At 46.3% G+C, this 16,162-nt stretch overlaps 2 long non-coding RNA genes across 3 annotated transcripts; both read left to right on the forward strand.

Moving 5' to 3' along the window:
- The first annotated feature begins 84 nt into the window (after positions 1 to 84).
- On the forward strand, positions 85 to 3,113 carry LOC104152732 (uncharacterized). 2 transcript variants are annotated; one of them, XR_696040.2, is made up of 3 exons: positions 85 to 1,542; positions 1,627 to 1,752; positions 2,558 to 3,113. It is a non-coding gene; the product is annotated as an uncharacterized lncRNA (long non-coding RNA). The 2 variants fall into 2 exon arrangements; XR_696042.2 differs by having other exon boundaries at positions 85 to 1,538; positions 2,558 to 3,111.
- An 80-nt stretch (positions 3,114 to 3,193) lies between these two features.
- LOC138066657 (uncharacterized) lies at positions 3,194 to 9,858 on the forward strand. Its single transcript, XR_011139941.1, has 4 exons — positions 3,194 to 3,810; positions 5,025 to 5,068; positions 6,036 to 6,681; positions 9,101 to 9,858. It is a non-coding gene; the product is annotated as an uncharacterized lncRNA (long non-coding RNA).
- Positions 9,859 to 16,162: the final 6,304 nt, after the last annotated feature.

The raw sequence follows: 16,162 nt of genomic DNA on the forward strand, positions 1-16,162 counted from the left end.
GGCGGCGGGGGGCCCCGGCTCCCGCTGCGCGGCTCCGGGGCACCCGGGGCCCCTCCTGGCCTCGGCGGCGCGGCTCGGCTGCGGGGCTCCGGCGCGCTCGCCGCTCTCCCTCCCGGCGGGACGGGGCGGAGCTGGGCACGGAGGGCCGAGGAGGCGGTGTCGGAGGAGGCCGCGGACCCGGATCCCTCCTCCTCCTCCTCCTCCCTCTCCCTCAGCCGCTGGCGGCCGCCATTTTCTCTCCCTCCCCCCCCCCTCCCTTCCCGCGGCCTCCCGGGGCGGCGGCGAAGCGGCGAGGCCAGGCCGGGCCGCCACGGCGAGGGGGGAAGGGGGCCCTCCGGCGCCATTTTGGTACCAGAGGGGGTTGGCCGGGCCTGTGGAGCCCCCATAGCGGGGCCCGTTTCGCCCTGCTCGGCCCCCGAGTGAGCGGTGGCGGCCGTCGCGGGGTTTCCCCCCCGTCCGGGCTGGCCGCTCGCCCGGGCTGCGCGTGAGGGGCGTCCGGCCGCCTTCTCCTCGGCCGCCGCGCACCGCGTTGCTCAGCGCGAGCGCACGGGGCCGAGGTGCGCGGAGCCAACCCGGCCTGGGTCACGGTGTTCGGCCTGGTACGGCACCGGCCGGCTGGCCCCCCCCGCGGCCGTCCAGGACGAACCGGCCCCCGTGAGGTTCGCCGATCTCCTCGTCCCGCTTGACCGACCGTCGTTTAGCAAAGTCGCTCGGTGTTCCCCGTCGGGTTCTTCAAGGAAGACTTCAAGGCCGTCCTTGGTCTCGCGAGAGCCTTGTTCTCCTTCGAGGCGTCAAGTGGTCTAAAATACGTCTCGGGATCAGCGGAGGTCACCATGTTTGAGAGGAAGCTCGGTGAACAACCTGTGGTCCAACACGTGTAGACCAACACAGAGCGAGACCTGCTGTGTGGTCTCATCACCAGCGTTTTCTGCCCCTTCCACACAAACCGCCGCCAGGAGAACAGTTAACAATTGCTCTTTCAACTATTTTATCGCATTCAGGCTATATCTTGTTATGCTATTCATCTTCTCTGTGGAACTGTGAAATCCCCAAACATGTCTGTGTCATGAGGCAAAACAACTCAGTGGGTTGAATAGTTAAAATAAACCAGAGCTTCAGGTGGCTCCATTTCCTCCGTGGGGGCTCTTTAGTCCTCAGGGTGTTGAGAGTGCATTTGTTACAACCGCGCAAATTGGGCTTAAAAGGCCTAGTCAAACACACAACATCTCAAACCTACCCAATGCAGTCGCCCACATAATCGTTTGATCTGGATTTTTTCTTACTCAGAAACGTTCGCCTTTCTTGGGTTCCATACAGTTACCTCTGATGTTTCCTGCTTCCCAACTGGAAAAAACATCCTGGCATGTATTTCATAACTGCCTCATTATCTCTTGAGCACCTGTGAAGGGGATGGGCAAGCTGAGCTTGAATTAACCCTTCGCCTGTCAGCTATAGGGCTGGAGAACTTCGATCGCAGGCGTATTAGCTGGGTTTTGTTATTCCTGGCCTATTTTGTATTCATTGCAACATAGTTAACTGTAGGTGCGTTTATGTATAAAATGCTGCATGTTTTGTCCTTCTTTGGCTAGATAAATAGTAACTGCACTGATATTTTTGTTTTTTCAGAAGAATTTCAGGCCTATAAGGACATGGACATGAGTGGGAAAGCAGTAGAGGAACAAGACAGAGAAGAGTAGCTCTGTGAGATCGTGCACCCGTAACAAATTCCCTAGTGCAAAACTCGCACAGCCTGTGAGTGAACAAAGGAATACTTCTGATTCTCCTTTAATTGCAGACTTAATAGGGGCTGAGGCAACAGCGACTGCCGCTGCATGCTGCTGCATGACTCTTCGTTGCAACACATCTAGGTGGAAGTGCTAATATATTCCTTCTGGTCCTGCTCGCTTCGTGGCAGCAGTAAGGGAAGGAAGCTGTGTAAAAGTCCCTTCGTTTTCCTGTGCTGCCAGCTCTCCACTGCCTCCTCAGGCTATGCCCGCTTTACTTTTATGCAGGCGGAAAATGCTCAGCCTTCACCGCTAATACCAAGTTGTAGAGCTTGATGTTAGAATAGTCCCCTCCATGAATTCCTCACAAGAAAGAAATATATGAGCTAATCTCAGGCGATAGGGACACTTTAAGTTTTCAGTGATATTAACAGTGAGAAGAATAAAGCCATTTTTATTACTTTAATCTGCAAGTTCATTTTCAAATGGAATACAGGTATAAACAATGCCATTTTTAAGTACATTACAGTGCTGTCAGGCTGTGGCAATTGAAATGAATGAGACTTCAAAACGTATTATGAGAAAGATTAAATGTCTCGCTGAAATACAGCGAAGATGAAATCCATCAGCAAAATGAAATTATTTCAAAACTTCAGAGAATTAAATCCAAAGGCCTCTCCCATCATGTAAGTGTGACTGCAGTGGGTGAGACTTTATGTGAGAGCAGCTTTAATTTCCATTCGATTTAGACTGACAAATAATTTACTTTTGTTTTATCTTTCTAATCTGAGCCCTTTATAAAAGTAGCTGATATGATTGTCTTCATTTTACAGATATGCAGCAGTGTTCTAGAGGTTTAAGTGGAGGTCAAGCAACAAGGGAGTGATGGAATCACCAGCCGAAACAGCTCTGAGGTCTTCTGGTTGTCCCCTTCGTGGCCATAAACCCCATGTTTTACACCGTCACTATTTAGCCTGTCGTTCCATGTAATTTGCTTGGGCTAAAGGGCATTTTCAGGCTTTATTTTGGTTTATGAAGCGGATTATTTTAAGAGTGTCTTGTACATTGCAAGCATCCATGGTACAGTCGTTAATCTAAGAGGTTAAGATTAGTAGTATGGAGTTCCTTAAAGCTTCTTGGCTGAATTCAGCATTGTAAAAAGCGATAAATAAAATCTTTGATGATAGTATTGCATTCACTTAATATGAATATGGTTCTTTAGAGCTCCACATAACTTCTGAATACGGGCTTGACTCTGTGTAGTGCTGAGCCCTTCAGGAGGACTGAGCACCTCCATTACTGCTAACTTCCCTATCCCTTAAAAAATCAGCTGTAGAGCATTAAAAGTTGTGCACAATCTTTTTTTTCTTCAGTGCAGTTCAGCTATCTTGTTTTGGTTCTGCTCTTACCCTCATCTAGAAGGATACGCATCAACCTTTTACTCCGCTGTCTTGTAGAGAACTGTGATAGAAGGTTGTTGGTCTGAATGGGGCATGAAGGGGAACACGGGGTGCGGAAGCAGCGGAAGGACCAAACAGCAGGAGAAGGGCGATAAGAGTGGCATTTGATGATGGCATCTGGACCAGCAGGTCATCAGCATTGCAGCACACGTCTGCCTGCAGGGAGCCCGTGTGCCTGAAAGGACTCGGAGGGGGGAGGTCTGTCCACAAAGCCAAGCAGCGCTTCCTGCTCCTACAAGATGTTAAAAGCCAGAACGTGGAAGGAAAACCCAGGAGACTCGAGGAGGGCTTGAGGGCTAGCAGCTCTCGTCCTCCGGCTCATCCCAAGGGACAGAGCCCTGGGTACAAGCATCCTGGTGCCTGAACCGGGAGGGACCACTTGGACACTGCTGGGTGCTTGTGAGCATCCGGAGATGTGGGCATGAGGATGTGACTGAAATGGATCTCGTTTCAAATTTCCTTCCCCCTTCCAAGGTCTCAGGTGGAGGTGCGCTACGTTTGTTGCCCCATCATTTCCTGCATTTCAGACCACCGAAAAGTGAGGAGGTCTGGATTTTTGCTCAGTTGAGGACGCACTTCAGAAATACAGCTCCGAGCCAAGAGAAGAACACTTTTAACGCATTGAGGTAACACCTCTTATTTTCACAGCTTTGCAAACATACTTCAGCCGAGATTAATGCATAACCCCATTAAGGTCGAGTAGGTGTTTTACGTTTCAGACACCGAGGCAATTCATGCGAGCCCCGTGGCCTAGCTGCAGCCTCCGGGGCTTGGAGGAGAGCTGCGGCACGCTGCGAGGAAAACCGTCACCAGCACGGCTGCTGGGGGCTGCGCGGCCGGCGCCTGCTCCCAGCACTGCTGCTGGGGGAAGCCTTAATGAAAAGCAGCTCATCAGTGGGGTTACGTAACCTAATGATAATCCGGCTCAGGCTGGGCAATACTTAAAGACACAGCGTCCCTCTGCCATGACCTATTTTATGCTCGATGCAAGGGCAAAAGTATGCAGTTAGCAGCTTCGCTGGGTCTTTTGCCGCGGAGTTATTGCCTGTCGCTAGAAAAGCCCCCGCGCGCGCTCCTTCTGCTTTCCCAGCTCGGTACGAAGCGCCCGCTTCGGATTTGTCAGTGACTTTTTATGGTATCGGCTCCAAGCACAGGCACAGCAGAGAGCAAATTGTAAACAATTAGGAGGAAAACACTTAATGTCCTGCAGGAAGCTCGGCTTACTTTAATTTCAGCTTCTCGAGCTGCCTCAGATCTGGGGGTATGTGACAAAGCATTTCTAATGCCGTGTCGAACCACACAGAAAGCTTTTGTGTTTTTATTAGACCTCCGAGAACAAAAATGTATGCTTCCACATTCCGGGGTCATATTTACATTTGACTTAAGAAAGTCATTAAGATTGTACCGATATAATTCAGACCTGAAAAACTGGCTGGCCCCTGGTAATCTTTTTTTTTTTTTTTTTAACCTCTCAATCTACAGAAATATCAACAGGAGATTAGACGCAGAGATGTTGGTTCAGATCTCAGCTTTTAATCTGATCCCAGATGGTGTCAAAAGAGGGACATCTATACAAAATAGCCACGGATTTTTTTCTGAAACAATCACTTTTTTGTTTGATTAAGAGAGAGAACGAGAGACCGAAGTTAAAAAATAGAGGAAATCTCAGTTTCCTACGGTTCCTCTCCTGGAAAGCTTTGAAGCCTTATTAATGGGCTGATTTCTGTTAATGATTAATAATGTGTTTATATTTATATACTTAACTAAAGTTATTATTGTTACTATTATTAATTCCTGTCTTTAATGGGGTAAATACGCCATTCTTCTTGATGCTGGACAGGTTAATGACACAGCTGGTTGCAAAAAGGAGGTTGTACTGCTGTGGTAAGTATTAGAAATACTGCTTGTTATATGCAGGTATCCTGATTTTGGAGGACCTTTGTGCTTACGCAGATCCCTGTTGATTTAAAGTCAGGGATGCCAAGGCCAGGTATTTACTACCACAGGGAATACCAAGCCTTGCAAAAATGTACTGCCAGGCATAGTGCTTAGTGCTGATAGAGCAGATGATGTGGATCCCCCTCTTAAAGGCTGAAAAGATTGCTCGAGCTAATTCTGAGTGTTTTTTAAAAGCTGACTTTTGACGCACAACATTAGGAAGCTTAAGGTCAGAAATTAAATTACTTTTAAAAAGGCTTACAAAACTTCAGGTTGGTAGAAGTATTTCATGACATTTAAAAGGAAAAAATGCAAATAAAAAAAATCGCAGTAATTGCGTTTGTTGGCATTAGAAACTTCTCCCTGTGGAGTCTGCAACCAAAACACTGCCACATTGTACTAGCATTTAAGAAACAGAAAGTGGAACTAAGTGAAGATTATTAAAATAGTGCGGCTGATCATAAACTCTAAAGGGAAATCAAGTAACCTCATTTCCTTATCTCATCAGAGCAAAAGACTAAAAAAGGAGGTGGGGAAAATATACTTGGGGGAGGTTGGTCATCTTAAATATTATTAATCACCAAAGTACCAAATATTTTAAAATGCACTTAAATATGCTTCATAGCCCTTTGAAGAGGACTCGTTAAAAATCAGAAACTAGGTGTTGTTTCTCGGTGATTGTGGGTTAAAAGGTGAGGGTGACAAAGCTCCTTTGAGCTCTGTTAAGGGAGCAAGGCTTGCCGCAGCTTCGCCGTGCTGGGTCAGATCACCTGCGCATCAGTGCCAGGTTTCTGCCTCTCTCAATAGCCGGTATCTCATGTTCTAGCAAAAGGTCGAACTCTGCTGGTAATGTACTTGGCTAATTGGATAATATTGAATGTAGAAGAAAAGAGTCTTTTCTCGTTCTCTCCAGACAGGATTCTCGATTGCTGTTGGCTTTTAGGTGGTCTGTGTAAGAAGAACTGATTGTTTCAATCCATTTCTAACTGGGATGATAACTCCCTTCTCGTCCTTTTGATCTAACTCGTCCTTTTTTGGCATCGCGCTGGGGAGACCAAGTCCTGAACAGGGAATAAAACAGAGCTTTTTGCCAACCCTATAGAAATGATCCCACTGAGAACTCCCTCTGTTTACTCCTCTGCACTTAAAGTCTGTCAATTTTATTCAGGTATCTACTCAGTCTCTGAAATACTTTCCTTAACCTACTTTTAATGCCTTTGAAGTATCATCCGTTTCACTAGTTTGAAGAGCGCTAAAGCCCTCGTGCAGCTGATAGGCACTTAAGTACTTACTTTTAAACCCATGAGTAGTTGCACGAGGTGCATGAGTGTTGCCACGGTTCGACAGCTCTGTCAGTCTGTCTAGTTCGCTCTCCAGCTTCCCACAGCGCTCGGCACCAGATTCCCGCTGCTCCTCCTCGCCTCCGTCCACCCGCGTGCCAGGGAAAAGAGGAGAGACCCCACCGTGTCCAGGTCCCGTGTCCTCACTGGTACCTCCGCTGCCCTTCCACCGCTGCTGTGATCACTCGGTTTCTCGTGGGTGTAGCCCCATCCCTAGAGGTATGAAACAAAATCTTTCCCAGTGCCTGATAATTGGGAGTGGCATTGCATGGGGTGGAAGAAAAAACGATCCTCCCCGCTGCCCCAAATTGTTGACCTCCATTATGAGTGGTTCTGGGCATCTCTGGTATCCTCAAAAATATCTTAGCCTGCTTGGGGTCTGCTAAACTCCTGGCTGCAATGAAATCCCGTGCAGTTAATTAGGTCTTAGAGGCAACCAGCCACCTCTGCAGAGGGACACATTCTAACCTGGGTAACCGATGCACCAGAAGCGGTCAGAAATACAAGAAAAAGTAGAGGAAGCCATCAAGGAGAGACAAAAGAGTGAAAAGTAGTGCTTCAGGAATACAGTTGGCAGGCTAAATGGAAGCACTGTTTGCAGTTATAAATTATTTTTTGAATATTTTTGTGAATTATTTGTCATATCAAACCAACAAAGTGCCAACTGGCAAAGGGTTGCCCTTGCCACAAGTGAAGCTGATAGAGCACTAGCAAAAAATTCTCCATTTTATCCACTGTAGGTAGCACAGAGGAAGAATGAGCAGTTGTTGACTAGTGTGCGTTGTTTTTCTCTACTTTGGTTGTTTTCCTTTTATTGTTCGTGCACGTTTAATAACTTTCCTTTTAGGTCAGCTGCTAGGGCTGAAGTCAGAAGCAGGAGAGGAACTGGAGCAGAGCAAGGGCAGGAGACATGGCCCCAGCCTGGAGGCATTTCCAGCTTCAAACGTGGGGAACTGTTGCCCTTGGTGGCTGTGCCTCCAAATATTGACAATGGCATCCCTCTCTGCTGCTTTGAGGGTTAGAGAAGGTTGTTGCAGTGGATCAGGAATATTGTTAACAGCTCAAGGTGCTGAGACCACAGTTTCTGAATTGGGTGGAATGTGCTAGGTGGGGGTTAAAAACAGTAATGACCTGACCTGGACAGGTTTTCCTTCTTCTGACTGGTTGATAAGTAGTGTAACTGAGAGGAACTATAATTGAGCTTGAACATCTAGGTGACCTGAGACATAAGAATGGAGGATACCACAAACTAAAGTTAAACTGAACATAAAATCCCAGAACAGAGTGGAAATGAAAGCCAGGAACGAGACATGTTTAGATCATGGCTTTTTCCATTTGAACTCAGAGATCGTTCCAGAGAAAATGAAAGCCATGGTTTTAGCAATACAAGACTTCCCCTCAGTGGCAACAAGGTAGCAGGGTCACCTATTATTACATAAAATATTTTTTTTTTCAATTTTTTTTTTTTTCAAAAGCAAAGTCCAGCAGAAAGCATGGCTCCTAGGTAAAGGAAATATTTAGAGTATGGACTCAGGACTGGGTTGAGTATAATAGGATATGACATTATGAGAGACCTAATTGATACTTTTTGAGGAGCTAGAGCTTTTAAACTCACTTGATATAGAAACTCTAACCAATAACTGTCTAAATTAGGAGATGTCACATCATGTTCAGTGACATGGAGTATCACATTTAGGAATCAAATGAAACTTTCATACTGTCATATTAGGGTCATAAAATATGGGCAAAATCAATAGAAATATGTAAATTTTTTGCAAGAAAAAGGATTAAAACTGAAAAATATTGGCATTCCTAAAGCTTGTGCACAAATGAACCATTTGCTGTTGAGACGACAAATAGCACAGAAGGCTGTCTCAGTAATGCTCTTAGCACAAAAATACCTATCACCATAAACATATATTATGTAAAATGTGATGTCCAGGTTGATTTAAGTTCCAATCCTGGAAATGAAATGGGACCACGTTATTAAGAGATATGTGAGCTAAGATGTTATGCATAAAAGAAAGATGACTGCCAAATAATGTATGTATGCGCAAACTGCTTTAGCATTGCCCAAAATGATTTACCAGTCACAGTGCTTACTCAGTATTAAAGCTCAATAGATTGGTAATGATGTACTGATGGTTCAATGTGAAAAATTGAATTGTAACAAATACGTCCTACTGAAATACAATTTGAAAAATCTTGTGCTCCTAACGAGGCAATCACCACTTGTATATGGCACCAAATGGCACTTAATGATTCTCAAATATATGACACAGGAAAGGGTTGCTTATACACTGTTTCTCTGCATCCAGTTTGGCTGGCGTCACATCAAATAACTGAACCCCACCTGTAGTGAAATGTGTGTGTAATGCCTCATGTGCAGACAAAGAGGTGAAACACATACAGTATTCACCCGGTGATATAGTCAAAACTATCAAACATGGGATCACTTGGGTAAGCTTACTAGTGAGGTGCAACAAATGCAGTGAGAAGCTAAAGCGTTGACAAGTTGACGCTAAGCAAGAAATCTTTGTATGAAGTTAGAAAACCAGCAAACTGGTTTTTAAGAGATGATCGCTCAAAGCCACAGCTGTACTAGTTACCTTCTATAACTGTCCTATTTGTATTTCAGTCACAACAGTGTAATATATGCTACTTTGTACGTCCTTGCTGTATGATTGCAATGACCGAAGACCGCAGATGAACTGAAGAAACATTGTGAAGTCCAGAGAGCCAAGGTAGTGGAACAGATCACAGCGTTTATCGTGGTGGTTCATCGCAATGTGAACGTTGTCTGAAGCAAGGGGCGGGGGGGCTGTAGAAAACTATCATAGAAATATTAGGATTGGTCTGAGGGGAGAATGAATGGGAAGGTGTGGAAGCACCGGAAAGGAGTGGTGGAACCTCGATTAACAAGTCATGAAGATCTCAGAACACATCTACAGCAGCGTGTCAAGATACTCAGCTGGGGAGATAAAAGGCAGCGAGTAAATCTTGGCGAGCCCCAAAGGTGGGATAATGTGGACAGACTGAGCACTGTCAGCTCCTCAAATGTATGAAAAGGCACATCCAAAGCCAGCATGTGGTCACCAACCTCAGAAGAACCCAAGAGATGTGAGGAAGACTTGATAGGTAGCATCCCTTGTCCTTCCAGGTCCATCACCAGGTGTCCTGGACAGACCCCCCCCCACCCCAAATACAAGTGTCTTAGTGCCTTAATGTTGGCTTTTTTGCTACGAGACAGGGAGAACGAAAGCTATCAGTTTGCCCTTCTGCACTATTTAATATTTCAAACACTTTTATCATGTCCCCTCTTATTTATCTATTCTCTAATTTAAATAAATTGAGTTTTATCATGCAGTCTTCATCTGAGCATTGTTAAAAGGATCCATATGCTGTCTCTGAATCTCTTCCAGTGTTGGAATACCCTGCTTGAGGCAGGATTAGAGACATGCAGCTGTGAATTTCCACTAAAAGCTGGATGGGATTCCTCTATATACTATATTTTGTGTATCCTAAGGATTTGCTTGTTTGCTTCTATCAAATAGCTTACTGAGCAGAGCTCTTCACAGATGTGTCTACAGTGAGGTACCAGTCCTTTTCCTGAAAGATGCAGTTTAAGAGTAGTTCCCCCCCAGTTTCCTCCCAACTTTTCCTACCACTGTGTTGCCTGCTTATTTGGTTTGCATAGATTCCTTTGAAAAGTGTCCGTTTTTCTCTAGACTCTAGCAAACTGAATCTCACCTGCAAATTGTATCTTTATGGCTCGTCTCACAATCAGGTTTTTAGTAAATACATTAAAAACTAAGCACACTGCAGCATTTTAAGTAGCTCCAATATTAGCCTGTTAGTCGAAGTGAAAATTAGCCACTTATTTCTGCTTTTCATTTCTGTTCTCTTAACCAATTTTTTGATGCAAGACTGTAGCTCCATGACTATTCCCCTACTGTTGCTAGTAGGAACCAGTGCTATGCTGCGATTCAAGCGTGCGTGTAAGCTCTTTGCTGGCCTAGCAGCTGTCAGGAGACAGAGAAAGGAAGAGAAAATGAAAGAACAATTCAGAGAGAGGAAGGAAGAGACCTTAGCGGTGCAGAAATAAAGTGTGCAATGTCCATAACGAAGGGGAATGACCGCATCAGGGATGAAAAAGGAGAAATCAAGTCAGTTTGGAAGAACAGTAGGAGGAGAAGTAGTAGGGAAAGAAGGATCTTGAGTTCATGAGTTCTTCTTTTGTAGGAGAAAACCCATAGTCTTCTAGGTGGTTGGGTATGCTCAGATCCATCCTATTTTGTTTCAGCACTCAATGCGGCACCCAGATTTCCCAAGGAAGCTGCCCCCATCCACCTTCAACGGCCAAGAGCTCTCAGACAAGCTGATCCCCCTTTGGAAGTGTTCAACTCCTTCTGTAATTTCTCCGATTTCTCTAATTTCTCTCATTTTCACCCCACTACCTGGTGTCTAACACCAGATGGGGCAAACCCGTGCCTGAGTCTCTCGGGGCCTTGCAGCTTGGGCTGCAAAATGGTGACGACAGAACTTTGCTCCTTTAGCAGTGTTTTAAGGGTGATTTAATAAAGAAGTGAGGGCATTTGAATACTATGCTGGTAGAGACGTGAAGGAGGACCAATATGAAAGAGGGTGGAGAAAGGAACCGGTGAGGAATAAGGAGAATTAGAGATCAGTCAGATAAGAAGTATATCTCATTGGAAGCATTTTAAAGAAGCAAAGTAGCAATACAAGGATGAAAACCAGGCTGAGGAAAACACATTAAATGAGGAAAATTGCAACAACAGAAGTGGAAAATAGGAAGAGAAAAAGAAGGAGAGCCCAAAGAGACTATAAAGTGATTTTTTTTTTTTTAATGGAGAGTTTCCATTTCTTTATTCAGTTTTTTGAATGCAAGCTTTATTAGTGGTTTTGGCTCTGTCTTTACAAACAAATGGGGCAGCACCAGCAACACCAGACTGCGAGGAGGTGAGATGCTTGGGAAGTTGCACATCATCCTCTTTCTACTGGTGAAAAGCTGGTGGGGTTAAACCCACTAATGGGAAAATCTGCTGAGGGGCTACAGATGCTGGTGCTATATTTGTTGATCCGCTTCTTAGAAAGCAATCTTAGTCTAGATAGGCCCTCCCTGCAATTTCTTTTCTTACTGAAGAAACAGAGGAAATAATACTGTCAGAAAAGGTTGATGCAGTATCGTTACTGATATCACATTCCCTTATGGGAACACATATGGGCACACTGATATTGCAGTGACTACAAAGTAAAAATTATATAGACTACAAAATAGCAGATAAGACAAAGAATAGACTACAGAACCCACAGTGTACGGTTGGAAATGTCCTTACCTTGAATATTTTATTGCCTATAATTTATTATTATTTATATGATAATTGCATTTATAATTATAGTCATTTTACTAGTTTATTTATTTATTTTAGGCCTACTGGTTTTTGCAAATGTATTAAGAGACTTGGTGGGCAAATGGCCACATCTCTGCTGGTGGTCAGGGGCACGGCAGCTGGCGGTATTAGCTGGGATTGAAACCTGTTTTCTGGTGCTCGCATATTGTCTCCCTTAATCAGGGTGGCGCTACTTGGCTTGTGGCATGTGGACACTCTTGCTTGGCCGGGTCCTGCCCTATGAGGGTGACTGAGCACTGGAACAGGTTGCTCAGGGAGGTTGTGGAGTCTCCGTTCTTGGAGATGTTCCAAAGCCGTCTGGACAGGGTCCTAGGCAATGTGCTCTAGGTGACCCTGGTTGAGCAGGGAGGTTGGACTAGGTGATCTCCAGAGGTCCCTTGCAACCTGGGCCATTCTGTGATTCTATGGATGAAGAAAGTCCTACACATCTCCTGGAAATTTTGCTGAAGTGTTTCAAAGCTATTGAAATCATCTCGATAAACACGTTTCGGGACAATCATGGAAAACCCAGGTTTGGCCTCTGAAGGACAGGGCTGGGCATCACGAATTCTGGACATGGCCGCACTGCAGACACGACCTCAAAGTCTGAGCAAGTCACTTCCTCACTGGTAAAAATGAGGACAGCAATACCGCTGAAGCAAAAGATTACAGGGTTTAATTTGTAGTTGCATAATGCTTTCAGATCCTGGCATAAAAATAAAAGGTGATGAGAAAACATGCAGTTTTGCAGGGTTACGTCGTAGCTGAGGGAAGAAACTTTTCCCTGTGTCAGGATTTCTCTGTGACGCAGCTCAAGTTCTTTTTTGTTGTGTGTTTTTTCTTTTTTTTTTTTTTTTTTACTTTTCTCTTAACTCTACCTCCCTGGCCCCTTAGAGGCTTGATTTCTCATCTTTGTGCTTGATCTTCTACATCAAAGAAGCGCTGCTGCTACAGTCACACAGCTCGCTCTCTGCCCGTGCAGATGATAAATTCATCTAACATTTCACGTCTGAGAAATACTTATTATTTCTTCGTTCCCCTTTGTCCCTGCCATTGCAGTGCTTCTCAAATTGCGAGGCTGGCCTCCCCGGGGAAGCTCCGACTTCTTCCCAGAGAGACTCCAGCAAGGCCAAGGACAGTGAAAAATGGAATATTATTTTCTTGCTGGCTTTAGTGATTTTCATTTAGGATTCAGCAAATGCAGCGCCATCTGCTATGTATGGAATATCCAATAATAGTTCTCCAGTTGCTGAAGTCTAAGTGGAAACAAGCCAGCAAGGGGGGAAGAGCGCCCAGCTTGCCTCAGCCCTCCTCTTGAAGTGTGCACGTTCAAACGGCACCAATTTTGGGGTTTTTTTTGCCACCTGATTGTAGCAATATTCCCAAAATAGGCAGACAGCCTGCCTCAGACCTCACCTGTGCCAAGGATCGTATCATTAGTACAGCCACACCGATGCGGCTGGATGGGTGCAAACCTCGTATTAGTATACAGCATTGGCATGAATCGTGGCTCGTCGAAAGTACGGTTTGTGTCTCCTTTGCCGGTGCTCCACTAGCGACTGAATTACAAGAGACAAGGACTCGGTTTAGCCGACTTCGTGCCTAGGAGATGTTTCTTGGCAGCCGTAATGACAAATGCAATTCTTTATACGCCAAACGAAACGCCGCTTTCTGCAGTTCTGGGGGAAAAGCTGGACTTTGCAGCAATTATTTGCCTGTGCAATTGCAGATTTCCCTGAAGTTTGTATACGAGCGAGCGACTGTCCCAGGAAGGAGGAGGACTCTGGTCCCACGCGGAGATGGTGGTGGCCCCTGGGCACCCCTCGGGGCGATCCCCAAGGAAGCACCTTGCCCGCACCCAGCGGGGCAGCGCATCCCCTGCCTCGCTGGGGAAATCCACCCTGGTGCAAACCTCGGAGGCAGAAACGCTGCACTCATGTGAAACGGGGGTCGGTGCTGCCGGGGTTTATTTATGCTGGTAATTCGGCCTACTTCAGTGAGCTCTCCAAGAGTGCCTCGCTCACGAGTCGGTGCTTTATCCTCACTCAGCAAGACATAGGTCGAACGACTTTACGCTTTGCTAAGACGAGCAGCGAAAAAAGCCCACATCCCTTTGGCTTTTTATAGCCCTGACACACTTGCGGCTTGGGGGCTGACGGCGGCGCAGCGGCGAGCTGCAAGGGTGGGTGAGCCGTGCCCAGGGCCCTCCCGACGGCTCTGCCGGGCCAGGGCACCGCCGGGAGCGGACGATGCTCCTTCCCAAACTGAGCCCTGACCCGAACGGGGGCATTTCAGAATAACTCCCTACAAGTTATCCTTGGCCTTCAAGCCACCCCTTAGAGCCCTAAGCAAGAGAAAGCAAATGAGAAACGTCCTAGTTTATATTCGACTCTAGCCATAGACTAGCAAAATGTCAGATGCTGGTACAACCCGCGTGTGCCATCCGCCGGCATTCCCACCTCCAACACAGCTTTGCTACGGTTGCAGATGAACGGGAACCTTTCGTTAACAGCAAACGCTCGGGCCAGAAAACTCATCTATTTAAAACCATTAGCGAAATGAAAACAGGAATGTCCCGGGGCTAGGAGCAGTTTATACATCACTTGGTTTTAGGTCTTCCCTTTGGTTTGGGTCACAATTCCCTCGGCACCTCTAGATACCGTGGTGCTAGGCACGGTGCATAGGCAGACTTGGCCGCTACTAAACCACCCGTGGAAAACGCAGCCATATTCATCCTAAAAGACGTCAGCCGTGTGGTATTCCAAGTTATGTGACCTATAGGATAATGACGTGAAAATCCTGAAATTTTATTCTAAAAAGGAAATTGCGCTGCTATGAATGAATCTTTGTACCGCTGACAAACAGCGTTGCCAGAACTTGGCTGGTGTTTTAGGGGGATGCTGGTATGTTCACACACACACACATACACAAAATCATGCGCATTTTTGCATTTATCCAATTGAAAGTACAAATTCACGAGGGAGAACACTTTATCCCCATACAACTTTCTATCACAGAGAGCTGCTGAAATACCCTTTGCAGAGGGCTGTGAAAAACAACGCGCTCTTAGCCGGTGAGTATGTGCTGGGAACACCAATGTGGATGCAACCTTCTCGGTGGGAGAGCTTTCTCACTATTTGGGACGATATTATGGATTCGGCTGTTGGGAAAACTCCGGCGAAATACCCCGCATGCCCACTGAGGGTTTCTGCCAGGATGCCTGAGCTGCCCCATTCAGCAATTTCCTGACCTTTCCGTGCTCACCTACCTCCCCTACATTTGGGGAGTAAGTGGGTGCAAAATCCCCTCCAGATTCCCACTCCTGCAAAAGGGATCCCCCCCAAGGGGGAAAATTGGATCAGACACCTTCACGCAGGTCCGCCTTCCCACGGTGTTTTCTGCTCCTGGCTGCAGCGTTTCTTATTCCCAAGGCCCCTCCGAAGGGCTAGGACCAGCTCGCGGAAAATGCTGGGCATGGGCTCCTCAGCGGCGCCTCGGCTGCGCGTGCATGGGACCCCGTTCCCAGCAAAACCGGGGGGAGTTTTGCTCGTAGAACAAAGCTGGGGTTCAAGTTTCCTCGGTTCATCTCCTGGCTCTGCCGCGCGCTTGTCACAGCGCCTCGGCAGCAGCGGTTTAGCTTTCCTGGGCAAATTGTCAGATGATGCAAATGGGTGTGAATCCCTTAAGACTGCCGATTTCCTCGGCCCGTGGATCTGACCGCGGGTTTGCTCTCGCGACCCAGTGTTGAAAGGGGGATAATTTTGTTTACCTTTCTCATAAGGATGTGGCAAGGGTGAGTGGTTTTGAACGGCGCTGTGCAGAAAAAATTGCAAAGTGTCACTATCAATGAATTCCAAAAAAAATACGGCCACTTCTAACAGTAAATTTAAAAAGAGGATTAAATGTGAATAGGCACCACTCCCACTATTAATTTCTTCACTGTGCCGTTCCCTTTCCTCTTTTATTCCATCTCATTTTCAGTCCCTTGCCAACAGATCCTTGGCAGCTCTCACAAAAGCAATTACCATTTTTAGGAAAGTTTTTGCTATATTTTTTCTTAATTCTGGGGCGGATTTTTCTCGGTGGTGTCATTCTGTCAGTCCCAGACTTCTCCGGGTTCATCGTGCCTCCTGCTCCAGCTCCTCTTCCGCGTGCCCCCGTTCTCACTTCCGCACGTTCCTTGAGGAGCTTTTGTCTTTGGCCGGAGAAGTTGTTTGCCTTTGAAAAACCCTTCGCTCGAGAAACCTGTACTCAGTGCTTGGACCTGCTTCGCCCTAGGACACTTTTGA

This window comes from Struthio camelus, chromosome 3 (assembly GCF_040807025.1).
Source record: "Struthio camelus isolate bStrCam1 chromosome 3, bStrCam1.hap1, whole genome shotgun sequence".
Taxonomy (NCBI): domain Eukaryota; kingdom Metazoa; phylum Chordata; class Aves; order Struthioniformes; family Struthionidae; genus Struthio; species Struthio camelus.